We start from the raw sequence: 19,581 nt of genomic DNA on the forward strand, positions 1-19,581 counted from the left end.
CTGAGCCCGGCCAAACTGACCTATGGTCTGTTTGGGGTTCGACAAAATTGTCAAAAAAATTCAGGAAAATAAAGAAAAAATTCGTCAAAGTTCTCGCACGCTTTTCAGAGAACTTCCTGATTTTCTATAGACCACATCTGATATCTGTTTTAGGTGAAACTTCGTGTAGCTCCTATCTTGTTGCTTCTTGTACTGAGAAAAATATCAAAAAAATCATCCAAAAAAAACAAAATCACCTGTGATTTCTACTAGTGCCTTTTTTGCATCACTAGTACAATATTTACGGTACTGCCATTCTGCTAGTTCCATCCATCCTTTGCACCTGTGGCCAGCAATATAGTTTCGTGTTTTGCACTATAATTCAACTTTGCATTATTGTTTGATCGTGCTAATCCTTGACTTGAGTGCAGCCTACCCACAACTCCACATATTTCTACGACGAGCAGGTTTCTGTTTCTCCACGCAATCGCTCATCCAATCTTTCACCGGTTCCACCTGTTGATTGCAGTTCACCACTGTGGCTTGGTAAGAACGGATAAGAACTTGATAACAGCACTAGTGTGAGCGCCTTGTGAGCAGTACACCCCTGTTTTTGTCGTTGGTTTTTCTCCTTTTGGTGTTTTGGTGTTTGCGCTAACTATGGCAGGAGCACACGACATGGTGGATGCCCAGTTGCAGGAAGTAAGGGGACAAGTTGATGGACTTGCTGCTGACATTAGGACGATGCATGAACGGCTTGATCAACGATCACTTCGACGACCGAGCGTTTCAACCAACTTGACCTTGCTCAAACGGCGACTCGCACCACACTCGACACCATCCTGGCACGCCTTGATGCATTGACCACAAAGATGGAGCAGGAATACGGCGGTGACACTGAGCAGGACGATGGAGATCGCCGTGGTCGTGCACGTCGTGTGGTTCGTCATCCCCCTAATGACTTATTTTCTAAGATTAAATTTAAAATTCCATCTTTTAATGGTAAATATGATCCTGCTGCATATCTTGATTGGGAATTAGAGGTAGAACAGAAATTTTCATGCCATGATATTCCTGCTAATAGCCAAGTGAAGGCTGCCATTAGTGAATTTACTGATTTTGCTTTAATTTGGTGGCGTGAGTATAAACAAAAACTTCCCATTAACAGTGTCATTACTTGGACCCAATTAAAAACTGCCATGCGCCACAGATTTGTTCCTTCCTATTATGCTCGTGATTTGCTTAACAAAATGCAACGTTTTCAACAAGGTTCACAGTCTGTTGAGGAATATTACCAGGAGTTACAAAAGGGTATGCTTCGTTGTGGTTTAGTTGAGTCGGATGACGCTGCTATGGCGCGTTTTCGTGGTGGTTTGAATAGGGAAATTCAGGATATACTTGATTATAAGGATTATTTTGATATAACCACATTGCTTGAATATGCTTGCAAAGCTGAACGTGAAGTGCAGGGACGACGATCAAAGACATATACTAACTCTCTTGCAGGCCGGGGTCCAACACATAGCTCAACTCCTTCCAGCCCTGCACCTTCTACGCCTAGCACTACATCGCGCACAGGGACGACCAAGCCAGTGGCGCCCCCTGCCAAAGGCGCCGCTTCTTCCACAGGACGTACACGGGATATTCAGTGCCATCGTTGCAGAGGGTTTGGGCATATGATTCGGGACTGCCCAAACAAGCGTATCTTGCTTATCCGTGACAATGGTGAGTACTCGTCAGCCAGTGATTCTGAGGAAACTAGTCATGCTATGATTGCCACTAACCATGCAGAAAATGAGGAAGTCCACGTTGATCCCATCGACGCCGATAGGTATGAGAGTCTTGTTGTGCAGCGTGTTCTCAGCACACAGGTTGCCCAGGCCGAAAAAAATCAGCGACACACTCTATTCCATACCAAGGGCGTCGTGCACGAACGGTCGATTCGCATCATCATCGATAGTGGCAGCTGCAACAATTTGGCAAGTACAGCGTTGGTAGAGAAATTATCCTTGCCCACTCGCACACATCCACATCCGTATCACATTCAATGGCTTAATGATGGTGGTAAAATAAAGGTAACACGTTCGGTACGTGTCCCCTTTTCGCTGGGTTCTTATTCTGATTATGTTGATTGCGATGTTATTCCTATGGAAGCATGCTCTTTGTTATTGGGTCGACCTTGGCAATATGATACTGATAGTTTACATCATGGTCGTTCAAATCATTATTCTTTCATGTTTAAAGGCCAGAAAATAATTATACATCCAATGACCCCTGACCAAATTTTGAAAGATGATCTTACTAGGGCTGCTAAAACTGCACAACAAGTCAAATCGACATCAGCCGCACCTATTAAATCTGAAATCAAGTTGCACTCTCCTGTTTTACTTGCTACACGTGCTGATTTTGATGATCTCCATGAAGCTCATATGCCCTGTTATGCACTTGTATGCTCGCGCATGCTTGTTCCGCTTGATGATGCACCGTCTTTGGATATACCCCCTGCTGTTGTTAACCTTTTGCAGGAGTATGCTGATGTTTATCCTACGGACTTACCACCGGGTCTTCCTCCACTCCGTGGCATTGAGCATCAGATCTATCTCATCCCCGGCGCTTCTCTTCCGAACCGCGCCCCGTACCGTACAAATCCAGAGGAGACGAAGGAGATCCAGCGCCAGGTGCAGACGCTGCTTGATAAGGGTTACATTCGTGAGTCTCTTAGCCCTTGCTCGGTTCCTGTTTTACTCGTTCCAAAGAAAGATGGGTCATGGCGTATGTGCGTAGATTGTCGTGCTATTAATAACATCACAGTTCGTTATCGATATCCTATTCCACGCCTTGATGATATGTTAGATGAGTTTAGTGGTGCCGTTATTTTCTCTAAGGTTGATTTGCGTAGCGGTTACCATCAGATTAGAATGAAACTCGGTGATGAATGGAAAACAGCTTTTAAAACGAAATTTGGTTTATATGAATGGTTGGTTATGCCATTTGGATTGACTAATGCTCCCAGCACCTTTATGCGTTTAATGAACGAAGTTCTACGGGCCTTCATAGGTTTGTTTGTTGTTGTTTATTTCGATGATATCCTTATTTACAGCAAGTCTATAGAGGAGCATTTAGAACATTTGCGTGCTGTTTTTGATGCTTTGCGTGCTGCTCGCTTGTTTGGTAACATGGAAAAGTGCACATTTTGCACGCAACGTGTCTCGTTTCTTGGTTATGTGGTTACTCCGCAGGGCATTGAGGTGGACAGCAGCAAGATTGCTGCCATTCGGGAGTGGCCTACACCGACGACGGTCACACAAATTCGGAGCTTTCTTGGACTTGCCGGTTTCTACCGCAGATTTGTTCGTGATTTTAGCTCCATTGCAGCGCCTCTACATGAGCTTACAAAGAAAGATGTGCCGTTTGCTTGGAGTGATTCGCAGGAGGTAGCGTTCAGCACTTTGAAAGATAAGTTAACCCAAGCTCCCCTCTTGCAATTGCCTGATTTTAATAAAGTTTTTGAACTTGAATGCGATGCTAGCGGTATTGGGCTAGGTGCTGTTTTGTTACAAGAAGGAAAACCAGTTGCATATTTTAGTGAAAAATTAAGCGGTGCTAGTCTGAAATATTCTACTTATGATAAGGAGCTTTACGCTTTAGTGCGCACTTTGCATACATGGCAGTACTATCTTTGGCATCGTGAGTTCATAATTCATTCTGATCATGAGGCTTTAAAACATATTCGTACCCAAACAAATCTGAACCGTCGTCATGCTAAATGGGTCGAAATCATTGAGTCCTTTCCTTACATTGTTAAACACAAGAACGGGAAGGACAATGTTATTGCTGATGCTTTGTCTCGTCGCTATACCATGCTGTCACAATTAGATTTTAAAATCTTTGGTTTGGACACTGTGAAGGATCAATATGTTGACGATGCTAATTTTAAAGATGCTTTCGGCCATTGTATTAATGGGATACCATGGGGCAAATTTCACATACAGGATGGGTTCCTGTTTCGCGCTAACAAGCTGTGTGTTCCAGCTAGTTCGGTTCGTCTTTTGTTGTTACAGGAGGCGCATGGAGGCGGTCTCATGGGGCATTTTGGCGTCTACAAAACACATGAGGTGTTGGCTGCCCACTTCTTTTGGCCTCGGATGCGCGCTGATGTTGAGCGCCTTGTTGCACGCTGCACTACTTGTCAGAAAGCTAAGTCACGGTTGAATAACCATGGTTTGTATATGCCTTTGCCTGTCCCTTCTTCTCCTTGGCTTGATATCTCTATGGACTTTGTTTTGGGCTTGCCTAGAACTAAGAAGGGGAGGGATAGTATTTTTGTGGTTGTTGATAGATTCTCTAAAATGGCTCACTTTATACCTTGTCATAAAACTGATGATGCTAGCATTGTTGCTGAATTGTTCTTTAGAGAAATTATTCGTTTACATGGTATTCCAAAAACAATAGTCTCTGATCGCGATGCTAAGTTTCTAAGCCATTTTTGGAGATCTCTTTGGAATAAATTGGGAACTAAATTGTTGTTTAGCACTACTTGTCACCCTCAGACTGATGGACAAACTGAGGTAGTAAATAGAACTTTATCTACCATGCTTAGGGCTGTTTTAGACAAGAATTTGAGACGTTGGGAGGATTGCTTGCCTCATGTTGAATTTGCTTACAATCATGCCACGCATTCTTCTACAAAGATGTGCCCTTTCCAGATTGTTTATGGTTACATTCCTAGGGCACCTATTGATTTGATTTCACTTAATGCTGCGAACGCCCCACATGTAGATGCTTCTGCACATGTTGAACAAATGATTACCATACATGAACAAACGAAACAGAACATTGCTGCTACTAATGCAAAAAACCAGGTTGCTGGTAGTAAAGGAAGAAAACATGTTACTTTTGAGCCAGGTGATATGGTTTGGTTGCACTTGAGAAAGGATCAGTTTCCTACTTTGCGCCGTTCTAAATTAATGCCTCGTGCTGCTGGTCCTTTTAAGGTGCTAACAAAGATTAATGATAATGCTTATATCCTTGACCTGCCTGCGGAATTTGGTGTTTCCACTAGTTTTAATGTTGCAGATTTGAAACCATATATGGCCGAGGATGAGGAGTTGTCGTCGAGGACGACTTCACTTCAAGAAGGGGAGGATGATGAGGACATCACTATGAGTACGACTACACCAGCAGCACCTCCACATCAAGCGCCACTTCCTTCATTAGCTGGGCCAATCACTCGGGCCCGTGCCAGAGATCTTAACTTCGTCATGCTACTAAAGAATGAGGGCCCAGAAGAATAGACAACCAGCCCAACTGCGGCCCATAGTGGACGACCTAGGGTTTGCCGCCCCTAGGGGCTGCACCCCTCTATTTATCCAGGAGCTGCGTCTCCTTTATTTTGGAGTTTTGTTTTACGTTAGCCTTAGCTACTCTCGAACACACGCAAATCTGCGCTATCTTCGTGTATTCAGAACTCCACCCTCGAGTAATAGATTAGATTGCTCGCATCTTTTTCTTGTTCGTTCTTCGATTGTGCACAGGAAACGATCTTCGTGATCAGGCCGATCTCGCATCAGCAAGGTCGGTAACCACAGGGAGTTGGTTCAGCGATTGCATTGGCGCCTCGGGCTTGCTCGTCGTAGTCGGATCGCAAGGGTCATCTTCCGCCAAATCGGAATTATCTCTACTCGCCGAAAGATCGGGCACCTCAGCTACATCAAGGTTATTCCAAAGTATTTTCCATAATAGCAGAGTAAACACTTTAGATCCAAACCAATCACTTTATGGCTTTTTTACAATTGCAGAAATGGGCAATTTAAATAAAACAATAGTTATTATTGTTGTTGACGATTGGAGTTTGTTAAAGTAATGCCTAGATGTTATTGGTTATTTTGATGATTATTTTTATTCTTCTTCTCTCCCAGCGTGTCTTCTCAGAATTAAGGTGGAGTATGTTTGGTGTGAAGTACACTGTACACAAACTAAACACACCCAGGTCAGTTTTGCTTATTAGCAGAGCTTTTCATCCATCTTGAAAAATAAAACTGAAATTCCTTTTTCTTTGTTTGCTTGTCTACAGGATCCACACATTCTTATTTCGAATCATCTGCACACTGCACTGGTCTTGGAGCTACCAGTACTTTAGATGGAACAAGATTGTGCTGAGTAAAAGGCCACCACAGTGAATCTCTTGATTTTCTTTGCATCTTATTCAACCTTTCAATTCTTCTTGAACGAAATGATTACAGGGCATCTTTATGAAAATTGAAAATTTAAGATGACTCTGAAAACCAATCAATTAGGTAACCTAAAGGATCTCTAGGAATTTGTGGCAAAGTAAGCACATGCACCCTAAACAACAAAAGCAGAGCGGCAAAACCACTCATTTAATAAAATGATAGAATTAAATGGATGAACATCAAGCCATATATAGAAACTTGTTCCTCAAGTAAGAAAGCAAGAATTTGTCGTTTAATAATTCACAGTCTTCCAAAATAATTGTGCTCACATCATACCCTCTTAAGATTATTTGTGTAAGTATAGTGCAGCAGATCACCAGGTGATGCCCAACAGACTTTGGGAAGAAAGAATATCATGAGATGATCTAGGAGGAGTTCACAATCTAGATTGCAGCTGCCCCCACTCACCAGTTATGTCATGTATTGTATTAAAGCAATTCCCTAGAAAACATCACTTTTGAAGATTTGCAGTTGTTCCTGCATCTATTAATCTGATAGCATTTGATGTTTGGTTGATTATCCTCTTTTTCTATGTGACCGTGTAGGTTTATTGGAATTTAAGGATGTTGAGGTCCAGTGTCTACATGATGGTGAACTTCTTGTAAAAGTTTGTATGTCTGAACATTGTAAAGATGGGACGTTCTATGCTCCTTTACAAAATGTTGCATTCCAGTAATTGAGTTGGTTGACTGGGAGCTAAGTCAACCAAGCTATGTATCTGATATGTTCTACTCATATGACATAGACCCATCATGGAAATATTCTGTTGAAGTATGTGCCCCACCGCATATTTGTTGTTATTTTCATCTCTAGAAGTGATTTTACTTGTTATATTTACAGTCTTCAAAATCAGCGACTAATGATATTGGATGGGCATTCACCCGGAGCACTTACTTGTTATTGTGGAGAGCATGTATGTAACAGGGCAGTTCTGTGCATTAAACAGTCAAGGTTTAAAGCAGCAGCGCACTCAGTTATCAACCTTGTCTCCATTTTCTGAAGCTTGCTTTTCTATGAGTACCATGTGTTTTTTGCACTATTTGTGATTTTATCATGTTTTCTTCAGAAGCCTGCACAAACTTTTATAAATGCTGCAAAGCAATGTTTAGTGGACAATATGTGTGGAAATCTCGATGCAATTGTTTGAGGCAAAGAGCCTTTCAATGGGACGCTGAAATCATGCACTCGAGAAAGGTGTGCATGTATGATTGTATTCAAAACATTTTGCCATAGTGACAGATGCACCCGATGCCTCCCACTTTCCAGTGAAAAAAGTGTAAAATTAGCATCCACTATCCCCCCTCCCAGAATGCCACTACCTATTGACAGAGCCAACACATGAGGTTAAGAACATTGCTTTTTCTGTATATTTTAAATCCAATCTTGCACTCTATCACGTCGCAACACATTTAATTCTCAGTTAATTTTTAAAATTTTGATGGTGCACAATTGTTTATTTGGAAAACCTATACCTAATATTGTCTTCAATGCATAACATTATATTTTAGATTCAAAATGGAAGAACAAAAGTACTCACAAGTGTATCTGCTAATGGAACATTAAGCGCTTCCATCATTCCACATAGATAGCCCTGTTCAAGATCACAATCGTGGATGTGTACATTCACTTTCCATGCTTCATCTTTCTACAGGCTTGAAACATTCCGAGTTCCAAAAAAGAATGAAAGAAACATACAACCAAATTTAGTCGATGACAACCCTTCAGGCTTCAATTTGTGTCCTCAAGCATAGAAGGAAGTATATATGATTGCAATTGTATCGCTGCAACCTTGTATTATATACAAGAGTACATCTACATTTTAGTCTAAGGATAACATTGAACAAACAGAGAGTACACAATAGAAAAGGAAGATTTCATTGTTGACAAAATAATAATTCAAAGGGGCTTCTTTTTATGAAAGGGGAGATTCACAAAAGGTTGCATTGTTGACAAAATAATAATTCAAAGGGGCTTCTTTTTATGAAAGGGGAGATTCACAAAAGGCGTTAGCTAATACCAGGTCACTAAGGCGTTTCTCCTCAAATTTTTCCATGTTCAGATCTTCTAAAAGTCCATTCCGCAAAGATTCCACACCCATCCTTGCCTCCATTTCATCTCTTAGAGGCCTCCTAGCATCCTGCATTTTTAATAAAATTGGTAGTGACAAGAGTAATAAGATGGTATTAACCTAGAAGCACAGGTCACCCACCATTTTTGGCCTCCACTATCTTTAGAGCCTTTTTTAGAGATGTGCATTGTTTTTGAAGTTCCTCACATATTGCTATTGTTTCTTCAATAGTATTCTTCAAGTCAGCCACTGTACAAAATAATAAAATTTTAGCCAGAGAAATGTAGAAGGAAGTATATATGATGCAATAATTTCAAAAGGTTTGTATCTATCTCAAAATGTTGTTTGTGTGTCGCCTCAAGATGACCACTGATCTTCTCGTTCTCGATTTCAGAAATATTTGTGTCTTCTGTCCCAAGAAAACCTTTGATACATTCTCAAAGTTTCTTGATGTATTCCATCATTTGCTCGCTTTTCCCCCTGCGCAACCAGAGAAACTGAATTACCAAAGATAGGAGGTCATACAAATGAAGCAGTGAAATTTAACCTAAAATATCAGATATCAAAACTTTGCAAAAGCTAATGGGAGCTACTTTCTGTGGAACTGAAAGGGAAATGTGCCCTTGGGCCATTTCTAAGTATTTTGGTGATTGAGTGCCAACACAAGTGCTTAAATGTGAATCTATGCCCATGGATGGACAAAGTACAAATCAAGGTTAAAGGTATGTTTCTCAGGCTTAGTACATTGTTTTATGGACTAATGTATTGTGTCTAATTGCTGGAAACAGGAAAAATCGGATCGGAAATGAGTTGGCTCGAGCAGCCAAGAACCTGCCCAGTCTGGGAGCACCGGACTGTCCGGTGGTGCACCGGACAGTGTCCGGTGCACCAGACTGACTTGGGCGAACTAGCCGCTCTCGGGAATTTACCGGCGACGTACGACTATAATTCACCGGACTGTCCGGTGTGCACCGAACTGTCCGGTGAGCCAACGGTCGGCCGGACCAACGGTCGGCCGCGCGATCTGCGCGGGACACGTGGCCGAGCCAACGGCTAGAAGGGGGCACCGGACTGTCCGGTGCGCCAACGGCTCCAAGGCCACCAACGGTCGGCTTCGCTATTTAAGGAAGGAAATCGGGCACCGGACAGTGTCCGGTGTGCACCGGACTGTCCGGTGCGCCAAACGACAGAAGGCAAGAATGGCCTTCCAGATTTGCTCTCAACGGCTCCTAGCTGCCTTGGGGCTATAAAAGGGACCCCTAGGCGCATGGAGGGATACACCAAGCAACCTTAGAGCATTCTTGATCATCCACACTCAGTCTTTGCGCATTCGTTTGTCATTCTCAGTGATTCGAGCTCCGTTCTAGTGAGAACTTTGAGATAGTCTTTTGAGCTCGATTCTTGGCCGTGTGTGTGCGCATTTTGCTGTGGATTTGTGTGTGTTGCTTCTCTCCCTTACTCCGTGCTTCTTTGTGAACTTCAAGTGTAAGGGCGAGAGACTCCAAGTTGTGGAGATTCCTCGCGAACGCGATAAGAAAAGAAAAGCATAACACTGTGGTATTCAAGTTGATCATTGGATCACTTGAGAGGAGTTGAGTGCAACTCTCGTCCGTTGGGACGCCACAACGTGGAGTAGGCAAGTTTTGTACTTAGCCGAACCACGGGATAAACCACTGTGTCTTCTCTGTGTTGAACTTCTTGTGGTTATCGTATTGTGCAAGATCTTCTCTCTAGCCACTTGGCATTAACTGTGCTGACGCTTAATCAAAGTTTTGTGGCTTAAGTTTTTAAGTTTTACAGGATCACCTATTCACCCCCCCTCTAGGTGCTCTCAATTGGTATCAGAGTCGTTCTCTTCAAGAAAGGGACTAACCGCCCGAAGAGATGGATCCTAAGGGCAAGGGGATGGTGATCAACGACAAGGAGAAGGAGACCTTCGTCAACGAGCCCAATGATGACAAGCCCACCGACTCAGGCTCGGGCCACAAAAGAAAAGACGGGAGGAAAAAGAAGACAAGGCGCATCAAGGAAATTGTCTACTACGACAGCGACGAATCTTCCTCCTCCCAAAAGGACGACGACGACCACGATAGACGAAAGACGGTTAACTCAAACTTTTCTTTCGATTATTCGCGCATCTCGCATAGTTCAAATGCTCAATGGCTTCCCATTCCACTTGGCAAGCCCCCTCACTTTGATGGAGAGGACTACGGATTTTGGAGCCACAAAATGCGTACTTACCTGTTTTCTCTCCATCCAAGCATTTGGGAGATTGTGGAAAGTGGAATGAAATTTGATAGCTCGGATAGCCCTGTGTTTATTAATGAACAGATTCATAAAAATGCACAAGCTACTACTGTGTTGCTAGCCTCTTTGTGCAGGGACGAGTATCACAAGGTGAGCGGCTTGGACAATGCCAAGCAGATCTGGGACACCCTCAAGATCTCTCATGAGGGAAACGACGTCACCTTGCTCACCAAAATGGAGTTGGTTGAAGGCGAGCTTGGACGGTTCGCGATGATAAGGGGCGAGGAGCCGACACAAACATACAACCGGCTCAAGACCCTTATCAACAAAATAAGGAGCTACGGGAGCACGCGATGGACGGACCACGACGTCGTCCGCCTAATGCTAAGGTCATTTACCGTTCTTGATCCTCATTTAGTGAACAATATTCGTGAAAATCCCAGGTACACCAAGATGTCGCCCGAAGAAGTTCTTGGGAAATTCGTTAGCGGGCGAATGATGATCAAGGAGGCGAGATACGTGGACGACGCCTTGAATGGTCCGATCAACGAGCCGCAACCTCTTGCTCTCAAGGCAACACGAAGCAAGGAGGCGCTACCTAGCAAGGTGGCACAGATTGAGGCGGCCGGACTTAATGATGAAGAGATGGCTCTCATCATCAAAAGATTCAAGACGGTGCTTAAAGGTCGCAAGGGACAGCCAAGCAAGACCAAAGCCAAGGGGAAGCGCTCATGCTTCAAATGCGGTAAGCTTGGTCATTTTATTGCTAACTGTCCCGACAATGATAGTGACCAGGATCAAGGGAATAAGAGGGAGAAAAAGAAGAACTATAAGAAGGCAAAGGGCGAGGCTCACCTTGGCAAGGAGTGGGATTCGGACTGCTCCTCGTCCGACTCCGACAATGAGGGACTCGCCGCCACTGCCTTCAACAAGTCATCCCTCTTCCCCAACGAGCATCACACTTGCCTCATGGCAAGGGAGAAGAAAGTAAGCACTCCTAATACTAGTACTTATGCTTCTTCAAGTGAGGATGAGTCTAGTGATGATGATGAGATAGATTACTCATGCTTATTCAAGGGATTAGATAGAACTAAGGTAGACAAAATTAATGAATTGATTGATGCCTTGAATGATAGGAATATACTGTTAGAAAAGCAAGAGGATTTGTTGTATGAAGAACATGATAAATTTGTAGAAGCTCAGAAATCTCTTGCTCTAGAAATTAAGAGGAATGAAATGCTCTCTAGTGAATTATCTTCTTGTCATGAAACTATTGCTAAGCTAAAAAGTTTTAATGATGATTTAAATGCTAAACTAGAAGTAGCTAGTAAATCTAATTCTTGTGTAGAAATTGTTGAAACTTGTAATAGGTGTAAAGATTTTGACATTGATGCTTGTAGTGATCATTTAGTTTCAATTTCTAAATTAAATGAGGAATTAGCTAGTCTTAATGCCCAACTTAAGACTAGCAAGAATGAATTTGACAAGCTAAAATTTGCAAGGGATGCCTACACGATTAGTAGACACCCCTCAATTAAGGATGGACTTGGCTACAAGAGGGAAGCCAAGAACTTGACAAGCCATAAGGCCCCCATCTCCGCCAAGGAGAAAGGAAAGGCCCCTATGGCTAATAGTGTGCAAAAGAACCATGCTTTTATGTACCATGATAGGAGACAATCTAGAAATGCTTATAGGAGTTGTAATGCATATAATGCCTTTGATTCTCATGCCATGTCTGCTTCTAGTTTTTCTTATGTGCATGATAGAAATGTTGGTAGGAGAAATATTGTTCATAATATGCCTAAGATAAATGTTGTTAATATTCCTAGGAAAGTTAATGAACCTTCTACAATTTATCATGCTTTAAATGCTTCCTTTGCTATTTGTAGAAAGGATAGGAAAATAGTTGCTAGGAAGTTAGGGGCAAGATGCAAGGGAGACAAAACTTGCATCTGGGTCCCTAAGGATATTTGCACTAACCTTGTAGGACCCAACATGAGTTGGGTACCTAAGACCCAAGCCTAAATTTGCCTTGCAGGTTTATGCATCCGGGGGTTCAAGCTGGATTATCGACAGCGGATGCACAAACCATATGACGGGGGAGAAGAAGATGTTCACCTCCTACGTCAAGAACAAAGATTCCCAAGATTCAATAATATTCGGTGATGGGAATCAAGGCAAGGTAAAAGGGTTAGGTAAAATTGCAATCTCAAATGAGCACTCTATCTCTAATGTGTTTTTAGTAGAGTCTCTTGGATATAATTTGCTATCTGTTAGTCAATTATGCAATATGGGATATAACTGTTTGTTTACAAATATAGATGTGTCTGTCTTTAGAAGATGTGATGGTTCACTAGCTTTTAAGGGTGTACTAGACGGCAAGCTTTACCTAGTTGATTTTGCAAAAGAAGAGGCCGGTCTAGATGCATGCTTAATGGCTAAGACTTGCATGGGCTGGCTGTGGCATCGCCGCTTAGCACATGTGGGGATGAAGAACCTCCACAAGCTTCTAAAGGGAGAACATGTGATAGGTCTAACTAATGTTCATTTCGAAAAAGATAGACCTTGTGCAGCTTGTCAAGCAGGGAAACAAGTGGGAGGCTCTCATCACACAAAAAATGTGATGACAACATCAAGACCCCTGGAGCTGCTACATATGGACCTCTTCGGACCCGTCGCCTATCTGAGCATAGGAGGAAGTAAGTATGGTCTAGTTATTGTTGATGACTTTTCCCGCTTCACTTGGGTGTTCTTTTTGCACGATAAGTCTGAAACCCAAGGGACCCTCAAGCGCTTCCTAAGGAGAGCTCAAAATGAGTTTGAACTCAAAGTGAAAAAGATAAGGAGCGACAACGGGTCCGAGTTCAAGAACCTTCAAGTGGAGGAATTTCTTGAGGAGGAGGGGATCAAGCACGAGTTCTCCGCTCCCTACACACCTCAACAAAATGGTGTGGTAGAGAGGAAGAACATGACGCTCATAGATATGGCGAGGACTATGCTTGGAGAATTCAAGACCCCCGAGCGTTTTTGGTCGGAAGCCGTGAACACGGCTTGCCACGCCATCAACAGGGTCTACCTTCATCGCCTCCTCAAGAAGACTTCGTATGAGCTACTAACCGGTAACAAACCCAATGTATCTTACTTTCGTGTATTTGGGAGCAGGTGCTACATTCTAGTGAAGAAGGGTAGAAATTCTAAATTTGCTCCCAAAGCTGTAGAAGGGTTTTTGTTAGGTTATGACTCAAATACAAAGGCGTATAGAGTCTTCAACAAATCATCGGGTTTAGTTGAAGTCTCTAGCGACGTTGTATTTGATGAGACTAATGGCTCTCCAAGAGAGCAAGTTGTTGATCTTGATGATGTAGATGAAGAAGACGTTCCAACGGCCGCGATACGCACCATGGCGATTGGAGATGTACGGCCTCAAGAACATTTGGAGCAAGATCAACCTTCTTCCTCAACAACGGTGCATCCCCCAACTCAAGACGATGAACAGGTTCATCAAAAGGAGGCGTATGATCAAGGGGGAGCACAAGATGATCACGTGATGGAGGAAGAAGCGCAACCAGCACCTCCAACCCAAGTTCGAGCGACGATTCAAAGGGATCATCCCGTCGACCAAATTCTGGGTGATATTAGCAAGGGAGTAACTACTCGATCTCGATTAGTTAATTTTTGTGAGCATTACTCTTTTGTCTCTTCTATTGAGCCTTTCAGGGTAGAAGAGGCCTTGCTAGATCCGGACTGGGTGTTGGCCATGCAGGAGGAGCTCAACAACTTCAAAAGGAATGAAGTTTGGTCACTGGTGCCTCGTCCTAAGCAAAATGTTGTGGGAACCAAGTGGGTGTTTCGCAACAAACAAGACGAGCACGGAGTGGTGACAAGGAACAAGGCTCGACTTGTGGCAAAAGGTTATGCCCAAGTCGCAGGTTTGGACTTTGAGGAGACTTTTGCTCCTGTGGCTAGGCTAGAGTCCATTCGTATCTTGCTAGCATATGCCGCTCACCATTCTTTCAGGTTGTACCAAATGGATGTGAAGAGCGCTTTCCTCAATGGGCCGATCAAGGAGGAGGTGTACGTGGAGCAACCCCCTGGCTTCGAGGATGAACGGTACCCCGACCACGTGTGTAAGCTCTCTAAGGCGCTCTATGGACTTAAGCAAGCCCCAAGAGCATGGTATGAATGCCTTAGAGACTTCTTAATTGCTAATGCTTTCAAGGTTGGGAAAGCCGATCCAACTCTTTTCACTAAGACTTGCGACGGTGATCTTTTTGTGTGCCAAATTTATGTCGATGACATAATATTTGGTTCTACTAACCAAAAGTCTTGTGAAGAGTTTAGCAGGGTTATGATGCAGAAATTCGAGATGTTGATGATGGGCGAGTTGAACTACTTCCTTGGGTTTCAAGTGAAGCAACTCAAGGACGGCACCTTCATCTCCCAAACAAAGTACACGCAAGACTTGCTAAAGCGGTTTGGGATGAAGGACGCCAAGCCCGCAAAGACTCCGATGGGGACCGACGGACACACCGACCTCAACAAAGGAGGTAAGTCCGTTGATCAAAAGGCATACCGGTCAATGATAGGGTCTTTACTTTATTTATGTGCTAGTAGACCGGATATTATGCTTAGCGTATGCATGTGTGCTAGATTTCAATCCGATCCTAAGGAGTGTCACTTAGTGGCAGTAAAGCGAATTCTTAGATATTTAGTCGCTACGCCTTGCTTCAGGATCTGGTATCCTAAGGGGTCTAACTTTGACTTAATTGGATACTCAGATTCCGACTATGCTGGATGTAAGGTCGATAGGAAGAGTACATCGGGGACGTGCCAATTCTAAGGAAGGTCCCTGGTGTCATGGAATTCTAAGAAACAAACCTCTGTTGCCCTATCCACCGCTGAGGCCGAGTACGTTGCCGCAGGACAGTGTTGCGCGCAACTGCTTTGGATGAGGCAAACCCTTCGGGACTTTGGCTACAATCTGAGCAAAGTCCCACTCCTATGTGACAATGAGAGTGCCATCCGCATGGCGGAAAATCCTGTTGAACACAGCCGCACAAAGCACATTGACATCCGGCATCACTTTCTGAGAGACCACCAGCAAAAGGGAGATATCGAAGTGTTTCATGTTAGCACCGAGAACCAGCTAGCCGATATCTTTACCAAGCCTCTAGATGAGAAGACCTTTTGCAGGTTGCGTAGTGAGCTCAATATCTTAGATTCGCGGAACTTGGATTGATTTATAGCATACATGTGTTTATGCCCTTGATCATGTTCCTTATGCATTTTGTTGCTCAGTTATGGTGCTCAAGTTGTCCAAACACTCCCTGGACCTCACAAGTCCGTTGCAAAGTGATGCACATGCTTAGGGGGAGATGTGTTACAACTTGACCCTTTGAGACTAACCATGTGCTTGAGTTTGATGCTTTAGTCTCAAAGAAGGATTGAAAGGGAACAGGTGGACTTGGACCATGAAAGACTTCCACTACACTCCGATGAGAGGGTAACTTATTCCAAGTTCATCTCATGTACTCTTATTGCCTTTGTATTCTTATTGAAGATTTTGGTGAGGCAATGGGGTTAAAGGGCCAAGATTGATCCCGTTTTGGTGCTTGATGCCAAAGGGGGAGAAAATAAAGGCCAAGGCAATAGATGGATCAGCTACCACTTGAGAAACTTTGAAAATAGTAGAATAGAGCTTTTGGTTTGTCAAAACTCTTGCATTGTCTCTTTTGTCAAAAGTTGGCCTCTTGTAGGGAGAAGTGTTGATTATGGGAAAAAGGGGGAGTTTTTGAAATCTTGATCAATCTCTTTTGGAATGACTCTCTTTATGCTTCAACATGTGTGTTTGACTTAGAGATAGAAATTTGAGTTTTGATTTGCAAAAACAAACCAAGTGGTGGCAAAGGATGATCCATATATGCCAAAATTGAATCAAAATAAATTTGAGTTTTATTTGAGTTGGTATTGCACTTGTTCTAGTTGCTTTATGTTGTGTTGGCATAAATCACCAAAAAGGGGGAGATTGAAAGGGAAATGTGCCCTTGGGCCATTTCTAAGTATTTTGGTGATTGAGTGCCAACACAAGTGCTTAAATGTGAATCTATGCCCATGGATGGACAAAGTACAAATCAAGGTTAAAGGTATGTTTCTCAGGCTTAGTACATTGTTTTATGGACTAATGTATTGTGTCTAAGTGCTGGAAACAGGAAAAATCGGATCGGAAATGAGTTGGCTCGAGCAGCCAAGAACCTGCCCAGTCTGGGAGCACCGGACTGTCCGGTGGTGCACCGGACAGTGTCCGGTGCGCCAGACTGACTTGGGCGAACTAGCCGCTCTCGGGAATTTACCGGCGACGTACGGCTATAATTCACCGGACTGTCCGGTGTGCACCGGACTGTCCGGTGAGCCAACGGTCGGCCGGGCCAACAGTCGGCCGCGCGATCTGCGCGGGACACGTGGCCGAGCCAACGGCTAGAAGGGGGCACCGGACTGTCCGGTGTGCACCGGACTGTCCGGTGTGCACCGGACATGTCCGGTGCGCCAACGGCTCCAAGGCCGCCAATGGTCGGCTTCACTATTTAAGGAAGGAAATCGGGCACCGGACAGTGTCCGGTGTGCACCGGACTGTCCGGTGCGCCAAACGACAGAAGGCAAGAATGGCCTTCCAGATTTGCTCTCAACGGCTCCTAGCTGCCTTGGGGCTATAAAAGGGACCCCTAGGCGCATGGAGGGATACACCAAGCAACCTTAGAGCATTCTTGATCATCCACACTCAGTCTTTGCGCATTCGTTTGTCATTCTCAGTGATTCGAGCTCCGTTCTAGTGAGAACTTTGAGATAGTCTTTTGAGCTCGATTCTTGGCCGTGTGTGTGCGCATTTTGCTGTGGATTTGTGTGTGTTGCTTCTCTCCCTTACTCTGTGCTTCTTTGTGAACTTCAAGTGTAAGGGCGAGAGACTCCAAGTTGTGGAGATTCCTCGCGAACGCGATAAGAAAAGAAAAGCATAACACTGTGGTATTCAAGTTGATCATTGGATCACTTGAGAGGAGTTGAGTGCAACTCTCGTCGATTGGGACGCCACAACGTGGAGTAGGCAAGTTTTGTACTTAGCCGAACCACGGGATAAACCACTGTGTCTTCTCTGTGTTGAACTTCTTGTGGTTATCGTATTGTGCAAGATCTTCTCTCTAGCCACTTGGCATTAACTGTGCTAACGCATAATCAAAGTTTTGTGGCTTAAGTTTTTAAGTTTTACAGGATCACCTATTCACCCCCCTCTAGGTGCTCTCAGGAACCATCATCAGTACCATATGCAGAAGCTTATCATTTTGATGGTTAAAATATTAAACCATCTTTGTTTTTACTGGTTGAAGCCTTTATTTTCTTCTTCCAAATTATAGTTCGTTATTTGATTCACTTGTTAAAGGAAATAGTAAATGGCCTTTTATTACTGCTCCATTTCCCCATTAGTTTCTGTGTTGTTGATTCGCTAAGTAGCTCACAACACACAAGCAACAAATGTGTTAGAGCTGGCAAGACAAGTATGAGGGACATTCAGGTCATTAACAGATGATAAGTGAAGCGAATGAACATAAAGTAAAGGCATCTGTTACCTAACGTCCAAAGCTGAACTCGAGAATGGGCATGTGCCTGAACTTAACATAGCCAGTTCACATGAGCACAGGCAGAGGAACATGTGAGCTGATATTTGTACCTTTTTATTCAAAAAATGGCATATTTGCATTGTGGGGAGTTTGAATTAATGCATCCAGAAGCGGCGTTGCTTGTGTGTTGTGAGCGGCCGAGGAGGGGAGCCAGGTGATGGGGGAACTCCCCGTGATGGCGAGCACCTCGGGCGTGTACCCTTGGACGAGCACCGTTGGGGCGGCGCCGAAGAGGTGGTGCTTCCAAAGAGGTGGTGCTGCGGATGGAGGAGGCGATCCCCGCCAAGCGCGCGTCGGTGGACGCCATCACCACCACCACCACCTGCCCTCGTCTCCCGCTGGTGACGCACACGCTCAGTGGTGCCGTGACGCCGACGAGGGGACGGGACACATGGAATCACTCGACGGCGAGCTGCTTGTTCTTCCGCCACGACGATACCGCCGAGCGACGAAGCAGAGGAGAGCAGATCCAGATCTCCGCCTGCCCGCAAACATGGGGACGCAGACCTCGATGGTCGTCGACGATGGCTCTCAGGGGCGGGCGCGACAGTGTGATAGGTGGGGAGTGGACGATGGTGCATGGGTTTGGGACTGGGGTGTGACGGCGAACGCGGCTGTCACATGGGGTGGCGGGCGGCGGCATGGCGGTGGAGCTCGAGCGCGACTTCTGAGATGAGGAATTTGCAGCGCGGAGAGGGGCGCAACAGATGGTCGCGCGGGGGCGGGGGTCCACCGAGGAAGATGCCGCTGCACGAACAACTCTGCGTCCTCTCGTGGATGCAAGGGATTGTTGGGGAAGGTCAGCGTGGTGGCTACGGTGTCAGGGAGAGAAAGGAGAATGATGGGAGCGGGAGGCGAGATTCAGGGGATTGTTGGGGAGGCGACCGCAGCGGGCACGGTGTCGAGAAGAGAAAAATTTGGGAGTGGGTGCCCGGGCGGATGGAATGGTCGGGTGATCGCGGAGGAGGACAGGGCAGTGCTCGACGCGGGACGGGGTGCGGGAATGACGGGAGCGGGGGCACGGTGAGGTGTGGACGCCCTCGATGGAGGCTTATAGAGTAGTAGAGATTTGATGGGTGAAGGCGAATTAAAAGCTAAGAAGTGGTAAATAAGACCTCCTGATCAAAATAGAGATGTCTTTTACATTATCAATAATATTTGGAAGTATCGACATGATTTTATAGAGTCATTCAATTTAAATGCTAAATTAAAAACATAAGTCGGATGACAGAATATGAAAACCTAAGATTATAACATGAGCGATTCAACACATATAGTATATATCGGCTCATATGGTACTTCATCATAGTATTCATATATAAGATTGTTGAATAATTAGACAATTTTCAGATTAAATTCTGAATATAAATCATGACCAAATCAGAAG

Source organism: Zea mays, chromosome 4 (genome assembly GCF_902167145.1).
Source record: "Zea mays cultivar B73 chromosome 4, Zm-B73-REFERENCE-NAM-5.0, whole genome shotgun sequence".
NCBI lineage: Eukaryota > Viridiplantae > Streptophyta > Magnoliopsida > Poales > Poaceae > Zea > Zea mays.